Here is a 15,111-nt window from a genome sequence, read left to right on the forward strand (position 1 = left end):
ATATCCGATGAATTAGGTTTTTAATATCCTTTAAGTCTGCAAATCGTGCATCGTTCCGTCGTGGAGAATATTATTTCACGAAAAAATGTTTCTTCTGTTTCACATGCGAAACTTCTTCGAAGAAAAGAGTGGGTAATGATTCGAATCAGAAGTTTTAAATCATATAATCAGAAATAGCGATACAAGTGGGAACGCGAAGGAATTTTAAAGCGGTGGTTACGATAACTAACAACTAACTCCAGAAACGCGAGTGGCGTGAATGCAATGCTGCGATAGCCACAAAACGGAGTTTTATTGTATTGTAATACACACAGGGTTCTTCACCAGTCATGCTGGTGTCTAGTGCGTCTTCGAATCCCTTCTGTATGATTCAATTTATATAGGCTATAATTCGCAACTTTTCAAAATAATGGAAATATTTATCTATGTATATATCTACATATACAGGGTGAACGGTAACTACGTGGACGAACTTGGTTGGGTGATAGTATATCTTAAAAAAAGCAAAAAAGTCCTAGTGAACATGGGGTAAATCCCGTCCCGTTTAGGAATGACAGTGTGTTGAAAGCGTGGGAACATGAACTTCAGAGGCCAACAGCTTAGAAGCAACACATCGTAGAGAGTGCGGTTAAAAACGTCACTTAGAAAGTCGTACCTACTCTATTGAAAAATACATATTTGAAAACGCAGCTACGTGTGCGCACGGAATTAACAACCTGTGACACTTCTTTCCTTTACAGCATGTCCGGGAAGCTCTCCGTTCCTTTGGGGAATCCCGTGTGCATGCATTGCTATTAGTACCATTGTTTTATGGTAGTATTTATAGTACCTTGTTGAAACGTTTGTCTTCAAAGTGTCAAATATGAATCGCAATAAATTGTGTAATTGCTATAAAAAAAAATAATAAATAAAAAGTAAACCATACTGTTTTCCGATTGGTATGGTAAAATAGTATTTTTCCATACTATTTTACCGTAAATTATTAATTATATGTAAACTTTGTTATTTTTAAGTGACTGAAGAGAGGTAATCTTACAATGATGTTTTAAAAGCTGGTCATTTGGGGGGCAGGAAATCATCTGGGGGGCCAGGCCCCAATGGCCCCTCCCGTGGCTACACCCCTGGTTTTATGCAACTACCATTCCTTCCTTACTTCCGCCGGGAATTCATTATTGTATAATTGGCGGAGATTGCAATGCAATTGTAGATCCCCAAGATTCTCTGACACCTACCACGCCTTGTCCTACTTTATCGGAGCTTATTCGTGTCCTAACGTTAAAAGCAGGGTTGTTTTGTTTAAAACAAATTATTAAAACTTTTTTTAAACAATTGATTTTGTTTTAAACAAATTTTATATATATTTTAAACATTTTGTTTTAAACATGTGTATTTTTAAGACTTGTTTTAAACATGTTTATTTTTATTTTATATCATTTTTGTAAAAAAAATCTGCAAGAAAAATAAAATTATCAAAAAGTTCTCATTCAAACGACTTCTTCCCATGTGAATGTTTTGATTTCTCGTGGCTACAGCAGGTCAGTGTGGTGATCTACAATTTCTTTTGTCTTTTTTCCCCTTGTTTTTAACGTTTATTGTACTGTTAAAATGCTTATCAGTTAACTTGCGAGAAAGTGTCGTAGTCGAAGGTTGCACTTTTTATAGAACTGATAAAAAAATAAAAGAATTATCATGGAAACAAATTTTTGTGTTGTATTCAGAAAACAAATAGTTGTTTGCTAAATTGTGCTTCTGAAATATCACAGGCATTCATTGATACAATACATGTTGGTTCTCAGTCTTCGTACATACATTCTTTAGAGCAGCGTTTCCCAACCGATGTGCCGCGACACACTGGTGGGCCGTGAATGAGCCGCAGGTGTGCCGCCAGGAAATCGAAACAAAATTATTAATTCTATAGCAATCAAATTCCAAGACATAGCGAAAATGTATATTTGTATCTCTCATTACTATGAACCTCTACTATGAATCTACAATTTTAAGTTTCATACCATGCTACTTTTCTGTATATTTGTAATGTTGAAAAAGTATTTGTTGTCACTGTGATGACCATTATTACTTCTTTATTGTTGCAGACTATTTCGTACTTGAAATTTTAAATTTACACTGAATCTTTTCAACAAAGTAAACATGCATACAAATTACCTACATTTGAGTTTTAAAAGTAAAAGAGATTTGTTTGTTCGTTCGTTATTAGTGGTATTTCTTAGTGAAAGATTAGATGCAGTTTTCGAAAAAGAAAACGTATTTTTAAAAACCTGAGTCCAACATTTCATTGCAATTGTTTTCTATTTTTAAATTAGAATAAAAAAATAAGCGTAATGATTTACCACGGGGGAAAACCAGTGATCGAGCTTCTTCTCTGTGAAAAGATCAGTAGTCACAAATATATATATATATCACAGTATTTTATATTTACAAATAATAATAATAAATATTTATAAGTGTGCCGCGGTAATTCAAGTTACACCTGTAGTGTGCCGTAAGTTGAAAAAGGTTGGGAAACGCTGCTTTAGAGAAAGAAAGAATCCGAAATGAAAGAAAGAAAAACTCATGACAAGGTGCAATCTAAAGTTTTATATGATTGCCGCTAGAGAGGGGCGTCCGTTTAGAGGTCATCCGCCCCCTAGCCTCAATTTCAGATGTTGGGAGCAGTAATGCAGATTTAGAAACCCTTTGCTCAGCAAAGTCCACAGAAAAAATTGAAGTCCTTATGCCGAATAAATACAGACCTCGATCACCATTTATATTGATCGTAAGGAACTATAGACCTAAATTGCTCTCTTGTTTATTTTTTGGCCTAGGATTTCAAAGGTGGATCTACTTTCGAGTTTCGGGCCTACTTAAAATTCTGGAAATTGGGCCTAAGCAACGTTCCAGTTTTGACCATCTATATTTGCTTCGTATTTATTCGGTGTAAGGACCTCAAACATGTTCTGTTGGACTTTGCTTATCAAAAGGTTTCTAAAACTGACCTACTGTCCCCAAAATCTGAGATTCAGGGTGGAGTTGGGGCGGTTGCCCTCCTAGCCGCACTCTTGACTGGGAAGACATTACGTTTTGAAAATATCCATCCATTTCCTGACTAAAACTGAACCTTATTGAAAATGGACTTGGATCCATTGTGCTCGGAAAGCTCCAAACATTACTTTTCTTCAATAAATTATTGACTTGAAAAAAGCAACCAATTACATAGGCTTGCAGAAAAATTTTAAAGTTAACACAACGCTAAGTGTGCTTCAAATATTACTTTTCGAAAATTTATTATTTTAAAATAATTTTATTAGCATCAGTATTCTGAAATAGTAATCAAATTTTGTGAAATTTTGTGATAGAGTGTGACCTATGATTTGATTTCCCTGTAGGGTATGCTATTTGCAATGCAATAAACCGTATATGCTACTTCTTCCTAACGGGGCTGGGCGATCAGTCCCTGCAACTCCATTATAAATAAGGACGTAATTACTTTACAAACTACTTGGTGAACCTTCGCTAATATAATGCTACTAGTTCTTACAACCTTTCATTAAACTCATTTAGGGATTGCAAGATGGAATAAGAGAGAAAACATATAATGATGATGATTGTTTATTTACATAAGCTATACATACAACAAAAGGGAATTTGTTGGTCACTACTGCTTATTTGCTAACCAGGGCCAAACTCTGTGTGTCATAAAAGTTAATTTAATAGAGTTTAATTAAATAATATAGATTTTGTCTGACCTACAAACAAAATCATTATGTTAGCAAGGTGATCTGAAATAATACGCCAGTCATAAGTTAAGCCTTGGGCTATATCGCTTAGAACTGTCTTAAGAGTGAATCTATCATTTATGCATTGAATTTCATTACTGGCTACTTACATGTTTCGGTCTCGTCTTAGAAGTCAGCTTCTGGACTAATATTTACACCACACGATAATGAGTTTAATCACGCACTAATTATAGGCATTATAGATCACTGGATTCATCACTTCTTCCTCTTCTAAGCCTAGAGCAGCGATCAGATTGCAAGCCCACAGCAAACCTCTTTGTGTGGCTACGGAGTCGGGGTCGAACTTTGGACCTTCCAGGATAGCATCAGTGGTAGCCCACAGCAAACATCCCTTGTGTTTCCTGCATCCCTAATAATATTAACATCTGAAAACAGTACATGATTCCTTGTCTTCCTGGTAGAATTCGTAATGTTCGTTATTGATATGTTGATTTCGTTAATTCCCAATTTAAACTGCTTAAATAAATATGACATTCTTTTATTGCATTCATTTCTTTTATTGAATGCAACTATTAATTTTGGAAGATGCGCTAATTGCAATATGCTCGTTGAATCAGTATAATTTGTTTAAGGCTGACTAGCAACAGGGACGTAGCCAAGGGGGGTCCAGGGGTCTGCCCTCCACCGAAACTTTGAAAAGTTGTTAAAATAAAGCCTAAAATCACGTTTTCAGCCAAAAATTTTCCAGGGAAGGACCCCGGGACCCCCCGAAAGATTCCGGCCCCTCTCCGAAATGAAATCCTGGCTGCGGCCCTGACCTGCAACTACAGCCTATGCCGAGGGAAAAGGAAGAAAAATGCAGATATAACGAAAGTAGTTCAGTGGCTTCTAAAACCATCTGAACTACTATTTCCACCACTAAACTTCATGCTATACTTTTCCATTCTAACCTGAAAGTTTCAGTCCGGTAGCGAGAAGGCAAGAAATCCACTAAAATATAATTGAAAGTAGTAAAACTCAGTACGAAACAAATTAATGGTCGCCTCGATTTGCTCCCATGAAATTTAATTTACAATATTTATTACAAGAAGGGAAATATCCTGTTAATTCCAATACAGAATGCAAAGCAATTAAACTTCAAATTTCCCTATATCATAGTTATATGCTCTAAATTTCCATTACTATTGCATGAGTGCTTAATATGCCTTTCATTGCAGATTCACGAGCTGAGAAAAATTGGAGGTCACAGCTTAGAAGCAATAACTATAAACATACTGAAAAGGACAATTACAAATGCAGTAGCTGAGCAGTTCAGTTGGTAGGGTGCAAAGGAAAAGAGAGCTTTCAGCCAACTATCACTATCTGACATAATAACAGGTAAGCAAATCTCGTTGCTGTTCGTTAAACTCATTTTCGAAGTTCTTACTATATACATAAGTGAAAGAAGGGAAACATTCCGTTTAGCTAATTTTCAGAAAATATAAACACACTTCCTGCTTACATTTTTTTTCTTTAAATGTGTCCTATTATGCCATCGAATAATTGTCAAAAATGTATATTTGTAGTTTATTTCTTAGAAGCATGGACTACAGCAGTTGCTTTAAAAGACAATGGAAAACTTCATTTTGGCTAAAAGTGGAATATCTCTCCTCTTCGAATGATACGTTAAATGGAAGCATCCAGAGCAATAGAGAGCTGAACATATACGCTTGCGTAAAGTTGAATATTATTACCAGTAGCTTGTCATCTTTAATTTCAAAGTTGTTCTGTAACTACAGCCATGCTACAGAAATATCGTTTATGTTGCACCAGTTGTGTAATTGAGCACACTGTTCGGGAAACAGGGGTGGACTGGCCATAATCAAGTACCGGCCCGATGGCCGCTGCGCCCTCCTCACATCAGTGCCTTTGCGCCCTCCTCGGGAGGGGCTATGACCCGTCTAGCCTTGGGAAGGCGCACAGTTTCCTCTCTGAACACAATTTAAAAAAAAAAAAACAAAGCTACATTATTTTATAAATTCGCTAGCCTTTGGCCAGCTAGGGCTCCATCCCAGACCCCGGTATTTGCTCGGCCTGCGGCCTCGCTCTTTCTGTTTTCGGCGTGGGAATGCTATTAATAATATTAGATTTACCCCTAAATATACAGATTTGGCTCTAATATCAGTCATTTTGGACGATTTTTACATATCACCCTTACCAACCTCACGCTCCGCCCCAAATCCCAGTATTTGCTCGGCCTGCGGCCTTGCTCTTTCTGTTTTTGGCTTTGGGAATGTCATTATAATGATCTTAGGGACCCTGAAATTTATAGATTTGACTCTAATATCGGTAATTTTGGATGATTTTTATATATCAACCCCACCATCCCCACTGCTCCGCCCCCAGATCCCGTCTTTACTCGGCCTACGGCCTTGCCCTTTCTGTTTTAGGCTTTGGTGGTACAATTAATGATCTCAGCGACTTCGAAATATGTTGATTTGACTCTAATCTCGGTCATTTTGGATCATTTTTACATGTCCCTCCCTCCCACTCCCGCCGTTAAAGACGCTAGTGGCGTTACATAAAAACAAGACTCCGTTCAAGACTTACAGATGAACATCTGGAATCATTGTTCTTGAACTCAGAAAGAGACATGCTGACCAAAATAAACAACAATCTTATTATTGACAAAATGTGTGAAAAAAGCAAGGAGATGCGAAGGCTCCTTCAAGCATAAAGCAGTGACTTTACCTTCATTTTCCAGTTTTGTTTCTGAATTTCTTTTTTCGCTAGGTAGGTATATAATTCTAAATTTACTTTTGTTAATTTGTAGTAAATGTTTCATGTATACTTTTTATTAACGGTTTTAAAAATAGATAAAAAATAAGTTAATACAGTATTATGATGAACATAGCTTTAAAAGGACAGAAGTATGAAAAATAGCATAAGCCCCAAACTTAACTCAAATCTTCAGTTATAATTAGGCTGTTAACAAATGTAGCCGAAGAATTTAAACAACTGGTGTGATTTTTGTAGTCTCAGTTAAAGTGTGCAGATTTATATAGGCCTAATATACGAGGCGTGTTTTTTAAGTAAGGCCGTTTGAACGTAAGTATGCAACGAAAGGTTATTTCAAAAAGTAAATGTATTTTCAGAAAGTACATACTTTACTCTATTTTTCGACATAGTTGCCAAGTTTGTTCAAACACTTATCATACCTCTCAACCAATTTCAAAATACCCTCTTCATAAAAACTTGCCGCCTGCTCCGATAACCAAGCGTTTTCACATCGTCATCATCATTGTAACGGTTGCCACTGAGGTGTTGTTTGAGGTGGAGGAACAGATGGTAATCGCTCGGCGCAAGATCAGGACTGTAGGGTGGGTGGTCTAAAACTTCGCAGCCAAAACTGTCCAACAAATCGCGGGTCTGACCTGCAGTGTGAGGTCTTGCATTTTCATGGAGAAGAACAATGCCCTTTGTCAGCATGCCGCGTCGTTTGTTTTGAATCGCTCTGCGTAGCTTTCACAGGATTTGGCAGTATGCTTCTGCATTGATAGTGGTTCCTCGTTGCACGAAGTCGACCAACAAAACATCATGCCTATCACAAAACACCGACGCCATGATTTTGCGCTGGGACAGAGTCTGTTTGGCCTTCACCTTTACAGGCGAGTTGAACAACTTCATTAAGCATTAACACATTTCTCGCAACTTTCGTGTTTGCGGAAAGAACGAATAATAATTATTTGCGGCTAAGACTGTAAGGTTGATGTTTTTAAAAAAATACTCATTCCAGAGTATGTTGTTCAAAGGTACTGTATGCGGTGTCGGATTGTCATGGTGGGCACTGTATCATTTTTCCAAGTGATCTCTGCATCAAACATGAATGGCGTGTGCCGCGGGAAAGGAATGGGGATAGGTAGCAGCCGTTAGGACCTTGAATAGCCATCCTGGCATTCTCCAGAATGCGAGGCTAGCGTTCTACCAAACGAACTGCGACTACTTGTAACTAAATTAGTGTTTCTTTTTATATTCTTTGAATTTTTCAATGCTTTTTCACGCAGATTTGTCTTCAATGCTGCTTGAGAGATTAATTTGACTCATTTGTATGATTCTCACTTCTGATTTACGAAAGTCACTGACAAGTAAACCTTACGTTTGGGTGAATCGAGTTGCTGACTGAGACACATATGAGAAAGTAGTAGTAAATGTGGTCAGTATTTCAGTGAAGTTGTAGGTGCGAAGCTCCAGGGGTTTAGGAGATAGAGCTACCAGAACATCACATGGAAGTACAGAATAGTCTTCATACAGTTGAAGGTAAAAGCTCTGTAAGACCTCTTGTAACGACAAAAGGTGAATAACAAATACATGGGTACATATTAGGACTAGGGGGAAGTCATATAGTAAGGGTATACCTGACGGCGGCCATCTTGAAATCCGCCATTTTGAATTTAAGGTTAAGTTTTTAAAATAGGAATAGGGTCATGTGATACATGATTTAAGGCGCAAATTTAATCATAATAACAATGGTGACGTTAATTTTGACTTACGCGCAATTGGTAAAACGTTACAGGGAAATTAAATATTGTTGCAGCATATGTATTAGTCCTTTATCCCACCTTGTAAATTTTGTGTTAATGATAATAATTAAATAAAAAGCAGGTGGATAAATATTAGGTCTATGGTAAGAGTTGCCTTGATGGCGACCATGTTCAAATCCGCCATTTTGAATCAGACAAAAGTTTTAAACAAAACGTTTTAAACAAACTAAACATTTGTTATTCACCTTTTGTCGTTACAAGAGGTCTTACAGAGCTTTTACCTTCAACTGTATGAAGACTATTCTGTACTTCCATGTGATGTTCTGGTAGCTCTATCTCCTAAACCCCTGGAGCTTCGCACCTACAACTTCACTGAAATACTGAGCACATTTAGTACTACTTTCTCATGTGTGTCTCAGTCAGCAACTCGATTCACCCAAACGTAAGGTTTACTTGTGAGAGAGTGAGTCAAGAATTTAGTTAAAGCAGAATGTTAAGTAACTGTATTATGTAATTATAGAATTTATTTTATAAGGAACTCTACCTTTTAGATTTCCAAACTATGATATGCATAAATGATGGAAGTCTTATAGAACGGCTATGTCTGTCTGTCAACAGATATCACAGCAAAAACGTTAAGAGCTATCGACAAGCGATTTTCGGAAATCGATTCAACATATCCTTAATAGGTTCCGTCTCCTTGGACATTCTTCTATTTGAACCGGAAGTGGTTGAAATTGACCACTTTCGGTTTCAGCAGTAATGGTCATAACTCAAAAACGGTGATAGCTAGCGGCAAACAGTTTTCGGGAATCGATTCAGGGGCTCAAGGAAATAAATCGTAGCCATCCCTATATTTCTACTAAAACCGAAAGTGGTTCGAATTTAATACTACTTCTAGTTTCAATATTGATTTTTACAAAGCGGAAACTAAGAGATATCGAGAAGCGGGTTTCGGGAATTGTTTCAGCGCCCCGACAAGAAATCCGATCTCCCTCGATAACCTTCTATTTAAACCGGAAGTGGTGGAAATCGACTACTTCCGGTTTGAACATTAACGATCATACATCAAAAACAGTAATAGCTAACGTCAAGCGGTTTCTGGGAATGGAGTCAAAGTCTCAAGGAAATTTACCATTCCACCCCTACCTGTTTATTAAAACCGGAAGTGGTACAGTTCTACTTTTCCGATTTGTATATTGATTTCCATATATCAAAAACGGTAAGATATATCTGGAAATGGCTTTATATGGGTCTACGAATAAGTTTTATCTCTGACATTATCCCTCTATTGCAATGAAAAGTTAAATACCTCGTATTTCTGGTTTAATATTGGATTTGCCTATTCTGATTTTCACGAAGCTTTGCACCCCTTGTAAACAATGCAGACTGCAGTGCAGAAATGTTGCCAACTAATTAAACAAAAAATGTTATATGTAATTTTGTGCTAAGAAATTAATAAACAACTGAAGGGAGAAAAACAATTAGATTAAAAATGAAATGGCCTGGGCTTGTGATAGGAGAATCAGGAACTATTTTCTCTCGTTTGCGGTGGCGTACGCACTGCTTTCCTGAATCTTTGAACCACTGTGTAAACGCAGACACGCACCAGAAGGAAGAAGGGCAGAACGTTGAATTTCTTCTACCAGTGTAAATTATAACTAAAACTTACTACCCCCACTCCTAACGTTTCCTCTAGCTGAGAATCTACCTAAAATGTTAGGATTCAGAGCCACTATTACATGATGACTTAGTGGCCCTACTAGGAGATCTATGGTTGGATGGATGGATTAAAGTTTATCGTTTCCTTCAACAACAAGATTTTATGAGATTTGGACCTACAGCCGAACGAGCGATCCGAAGTACATAAATTTCCTCCGGAAATCGAACGCGGGTCTCCCGTCCGATGACGAGTACGCAGATCATATAGCCACAAAGAAGTTAATTATTAGATCTAGAAACATGTGCAGTTGTACTCATGACTTCTATTCAAAATTGAGCTCTTGGGGGGGCCGCGGTGGCTCAATGGTAGAGCGTTCACCTCTGGCACATGGGATTCCTGGTTCGTTCCCAGCTCGCGCCAAGTGAACCTTGTAGTGGACAAACACCGTGTGCGTGGGTTTCCTCGGGGTTCTTCAGTTTCCTCCCACTTTCTTCATTCCCCCATTTAATTCATGTTTTCATCATCACCGTCTCCTTTAGCCTAGCCTGCATAATCGTGGGACGTAAAACTCAAAAGATTTCATTTCATAGGCGAGTGAGTGTTTGGAACAAACAATTGTTAATTCTGCAAAAACTTGAAAACTACTGAGTTTACTTATTTATTGAATAGAGAATTTATTATTTTATTTCCTTTGTTATATGTAATAAAATACCTATAAAATATGTTTTGAATCTTCGTGACATCCTTTCATTTGATATCTAACAGAAAAGTTACGCCATAAACTAATATCAGTCATAAGAGTGTGAAGACTCTATCGACATCTTATTCAACAAATTCCAAGAAACTTTTTAGATTCTACATAGGAATAAAGACACATTATTTAACATACATATAGTACCCCCTTTTAATTTCACTGCAGCCAGAAAAAAATAAGACTCAAAAGTTATGAACATTCCTATCCAATATTATAAAATTCTTAAATGTTGAAGATTCCTTTGTATCCTCGTCGCCATAAGTGCCTTTACATCGCAGTGACGGGTATGTGACCGCGCAGTACTCCAAGGAAGGGATGGTTGTATAAGAATTTTTGATTAATTTTGAAGAGTTTTTATTTTGACTAGGGAATTAACATAGGTATAGGGAGTAAAGACACAGATTTGAAGCATCAGTGCGTGAAAAGATTCGTATTCTCAGTTTTTCTATTTATTGCTTTATATGTTAAGTTAAACACCACAATATGTATCACTGATATCGCAGATCATATTATTTTGTAAAATCGTGTCTGTAACCAATTGTCAAAACATTCATCTCAAGACATGATGTAGAGAAAAGAGAAAGAGATAAGACATCTGTAATATATGTATAATTACTCAATAAGTAATTATAAGTAAATTAGACTCAATAAGTAATTGTAGAAATTAGTTAAAGGACACGTAAGAGAGCGAAAAGGAGGTCTAGAAGTCTGAACTTTTTAGGAACGTCCTAGATAGGTGAAAATATAGTTGAAAATTGCAAAAGGTATCATGTAATTTATCTTTCTTTTCTTATATCCTAGTATACTTTTTTCTTTCACATCCAAACATCTCTCTTCAGAATTACGAGATAAAGGTGAAGAGAGAAACATTTCCATCTCAAGAATTATATCAAAAAAAAAAACTTTTGACTTAGGCTAGATTCGAACTCGTAACCCTTGAATCCATAAGTCAGCGCTCTACCGATTTTTTTTTAAATACTTTATTGTACTGTTATCGGTCGATTACATCAGAATCAATAAACAAACAAAAGTTGTACTCTTAGCAGCCAATTACATCAGAAAGCATAAACAAACAAACATACAATGGACACATCAATAAATTGCTGCAAGAAAATTAGCAAACTTTTGTTTACGAATTGGAAATGCAATAGTGTGCATGCGTAACAAAAGTTGGTGGATGTACAAAGTCACATTACCATTAAAATCATTACATAAAAGAATATCTATAGTATGGGACGTGATCCACAGAATTGTATTATGTTTAGTACAGGGATAAAATTGATAATCAGGAAATAACATGAGTGACGGACAAGTGATAGTAGAAGGAGTTGTTCGGAATATACGGGCAATAATTTTTTGATAGTGAGACCAAATTGTAACGTTCTTTGAACAACTATCGAGCCGGTGTTGCAAAGTATCGAGAGCATGACAGGTACCGCAGAAAGAGAGGCTGAAGATACGCAATTCATAGAGTCTCCCGTTTGTAGGGTATATATTATGAACAACACTGTACCACAGAGATTGCAGGGCAGGGGACAATATCGGTGCATGAATGTTCGCCCAGATTTGCGTCCAGTTTTTCAGTGGGTAATGTTCTGCTATACGGAGAACAGAAACTGTGATAGAGTGAAATTGATTATATAATTGCTTTACGGAAAGGTCTTCAAGGTGACTCCGTGCAATAAGCGAGTAACTAATATCAATAAATACGTCCTTGAGGTATGGCGCAATGCTAGCCCATGGCTGTGTATGCAGGGAAGCTTGTAGCTCAATATGACGTAATGTTACACACAAAGCCTTGCTGGAAAGGGAGTTGGAATATGAACATAATATTTGACACACGCGATGCAGTAACAACAAGTAGCTCTGAAGTTGTATATTTTTAAGACCGAGGCCGCCAGCACCTTTTGATAAACACAAGGTCTCGTGACTTACTCTTAGGCAGTGATTTTGCCACAGCAGTTGCCCTGTGTGTTTTCGTATCACACTGAGGTATTTCTTCGGCAAGGAAAATAATTGCGTCAAAAACCAAAGACGACTAAAAATAAAAACATTTAAAAGGTAAACTCGGCCTGCAAGACTTACATGCCGGGCTTTACTTTGGTGAATGAGTGCAACCAAAGTACATGTTGTGGTATGAAAATTGTAGTCTATAGTGTCTGCTATGCGGCGTTGCCAAGTTACACCTAAGATTTTGATGCGATCAGTACAAGAAATCGTAGAAAAATACACGTGTTGGTCAGCCGGATTTATACACATCAGGCGTGACTTTTGTTTATTCAGAACAGCACCTGAAATGCGCTCATAGTGCGATATGAGGTTTTCAACACGTGACAGTTCTTGTGGACTGTTAAGAAAACAATGTATATCATCGACGAATGCTTGTAATTTTAAGGTTGTTGCACCAATCTGTATACCTTGAATGTGTTGTTCCAGTTTTAAAAGAAAGGGCACGAGAACCAAACTATACAGGATGGAAGACAGGGGGCAGCCTTGTGCAATACCTCGACGTACATTGATGGGATTTGTAAGTGCACCATTAATTTTTAATTTTACGTATCGTTGAGTATAAAGAAATTTAATCAAATTAAGAAAACTGTCTCCGAAACCATATTTTGCAAGTACTGTAAACATATAATCATGTGACAACCTATCAAATGCCTTATGGAAATCAAGAGCTAATATAGCTGCCTGCGGAGAATTAGTTTTCTGACACCAATGAATACCTTCTCGTATATTACTTAATGCTAAATACATAGGTTTGGTATGCTTTAAGCCATACTGATCATTATGTAAGACCTGATTTAAAAACGGTTCTAAACGAGAGGCAAGACAACGTGACAAAATTTTCTGATCAACATTAAGGAGGGTAATCGGTCTAAAATTATCAAAATCATGCGCACCTGCATGTTTAGGTACAAGGACCATGATGCCAGCCGTAAAAGAAGAGCTCCACGTGGGTGTGACTCGGAGTTCGTTATACATGTCTGTGAGAAAAGGCGTGAGAATGCCGTGAAATTGGCGGTAAAATTCTAGTGTAAGACCATCAGGTCCCGGAGATTTGTTTAACTTCCCCGCAAAAATAGCTTGGCGAACTTCGCGTTCTGTAAAGGGCTCATTGAGGGTGTTACGAGCCTCCGGGGTGATAGAACCGATCGGATGTTCGAAGCAGGATTCAGAGGATTGGGTTGGAGCGGGGGAATATAGGTTCTGGTATGCATCATACAGAGCTGAGAGTACGCGATCATGCTCGTGAACGTCACCGTTAGGAAAGGTGACCTTGGAAATAAGGTTTTGTTTACCTCTTCGCCTTTCACGGCTAACTGTATGTAAAGAGGCAACTTCATGCTGAAGCATCGTCATTTTGCCTCTCGTGAAAAAACCTTGATTTTTTTTACGATGTAAAGTGAGTAAGAGTGCCTTAATTTCCTTAATACGAGGAAGTACGTCTACTCCTTGAGCAAGTTCTTTATAGTATTCACATAATAAGTTATAGTAGTAATTATATTGCTCTTTAAGAAGAGAGGATCTGTCTTTACTGTGTTGTTTACAGATAGACTGAAAAGAAGGCTTAAGTTGATATAACCACCATGAAAACAAACTTTTCTTGTGAGGTTTAAAATGCATTAAATAATTCCATCTATTGGTAATGAGCAACTGAAGATCCTCGTCAGTTAAAATGCTGTTATTGAGCGACCAAACAAAGGATGACTTTAAGTACTTACGGATGGGTAAATCAATGGTGCAAACCACAGCACAGTGATCAGAAAAGCATACTGGTTGAACGTTTATGGAGCGCACAAAATTAATTAAGGTGGTACTGACATAGATCCTATCCAAACGTGAGGATCCATTTTGTCTAAAGAAAGTGTGCCCTGGGGTGTTACCTTTATAATGACGCCATACGTCAACTAACTTAAAGTCTTGAACCAATTTACGCAGTGTGAGAGAAGTATTGTAACCAAAACTTGAGTCTATAGGATCTAACACTGCGTTGTAGTCTCCTACACAGATCAAATCTCGTGTACCAGAATGTAACTCCGTGGGAACGTCAGTGAGATAGAAAGAGTTGCGCTCGGAACGATTATTATTGCCTGAAGGTGAATATAAGTTACAAAAATGTATATTTTCATAATTGGCTGTAATAATGCGACCTGACGGAAATTTAGAAAAGTCGGTTAAAGAAATATCTTTACGATATAAAATAGCAGTGCCAGAACCAGTTTCGGAAGGATTGATTTCCCACATGTGATTAAAGAGATAGGAGAAATGATCAATATTGCACTCTTGAAGGAAAATTATGTCCAGATCTGATTTGTTGATGTAATCGGCTAATGCTTTTTGCTTAGTAAGACTTGAAATACCGTTGATATTAATTGTGGCTATACGCGTTACAAACATAGTTAATGGCCACAAAAGAAGAAAAATACACCAAATAAA

The 15,111-nt window shown here is 37.3% G+C and overlaps 1 long non-coding RNA gene across 1 annotated transcript in view; it reads left to right on the forward strand.

Moving 5' to 3' along the window:
• Positions 1 to 15,111, forward strand: part of LOC145667653 (uncharacterized) — a 42,300-nt gene that overhangs the window by 2,332 nt on the left and 24,857 nt on the right. Inside the window, exon 2 of the long non-coding RNA XR_014127906.1 lies at positions 4,952 to 5,111. This is a non-coding gene — a long non-coding RNA (uncharacterized LOC145667653). The remainder of the gene's footprint in view (positions 1 to 4,951; positions 5,112 to 15,111) is intronic.

The sequence above is a fragment of the Thermobia domestica genome, chromosome 1, assembly GCF_964235325.1.
Source record: "Thermobia domestica chromosome 1, izTheDome1.hap1.1, whole genome shotgun sequence".
Taxonomy (NCBI): domain Eukaryota; kingdom Metazoa; phylum Arthropoda; class Insecta; order Zygentoma; family Lepismatidae; genus Thermobia; species Thermobia domestica.